The sequence below is a fragment of the Aplysia californica genome, unplaced genomic scaffold (genome assembly GCF_000002075.1).
Source record: "Aplysia californica isolate F4 #8 unplaced genomic scaffold, AplCal3.0 scaffold00469, whole genome shotgun sequence".
In the NCBI taxonomy this organism is placed as follows: Eukaryota; Metazoa; Mollusca; class Gastropoda; order Aplysiida; family Aplysiidae; genus Aplysia; species Aplysia californica.
The window spans coordinates 444,142-445,308 of NW_004797739.1; positions in this window are offsets into that span (position 1 = coordinate 444,142).

Below are 1,167 nucleotides of genomic sequence, written 5' to 3' on the forward strand. Positions count from 1 at the left end.
CCTCTCTCTCTCTCTCTCTGTCTCTCCCCCCCCTCACTTTCTCTCTCTCTCTTTCTCTCTCCGCCCCTCGTTTCACGTGGATGACTCCAGCTATCTCCACGGCCGTTGCTTGACACGATAAAAAGACACGACACGCTTTTACTTCCTCCGTTCTTTCTTTCATTTCTTTTTGTAGACTGCTTATCTATTTTCTTCTCTCTCTCTCTTTTTTCTTGCTTTCCCAGTCTTTCTTCGATTTTTCTTTGTTTTTGTTTTTTCATGGGTTCGTTTTCTTTTCCCATTCTTTTATTATTAATATTAATTTTTGTCTTCGCATTGTTCGCTGTTCTTTTTCGTTCTTCCGTTCCCTTTTCTGTTTACACATACACTCGCTCACTCGGGCGCGCGCACACACACACACACACACACACCACACACACACACACACACACACACACACACACACACACACACACCACCACCACCACCACCACCACCACCCCCACCCCAGGACAGGAGTTCGGAAAACCCTTTCCGCCGGCTGATAATAGAGACACCTGAATCTGTTGCTGAAAGTTAGACCTACGCGAGCGACGATCGATTGATTGTTATATTTTTGCACACAAAACCCGTGGGGACACCGATATAAAAATAGATACAACAAGCGACACCAGCAAGCCTGTCTGACGTCGAAACATGACCTCAGTTAGAACGCCTCCTCCTCAGTTGTATCGACCGATTCTGGTGACGGGGGATGCTTCGACGGGGAACGTGATGAAAAGAGTTCTATTCTCGGATAACGCTCACTTATTCTCTCCTTTCTGATTGGGCAGAACAAGGAAATCCCTACCTAGATTCTATTTGCGTCACATCAATCTGGAGTTCAGATGTACGCGTGGATCTAGGGAAGGCGATTCCCTTCTACTCCAGGAGGCCAAGAAAAAACTTCATTGACGTCAGGATCCCTGCCCTCATTTTGGGGCTATTATTTCATGCGTTTTCATTGGCTGCTAGGCGAGGTAAGAGAAAACACTCTCCAAATACAGCCTGATCGAAAATAGCTGACTACATGACGAGGTTTCCATGACAACTCTTCGGTTCTGGAGGACTACTTTTCTAATGATTTTTGTGTATTTTATGAAACGTAGGCTTCTATTTTGGGAACGAACGGAAGCCTTTAGTGGGTGT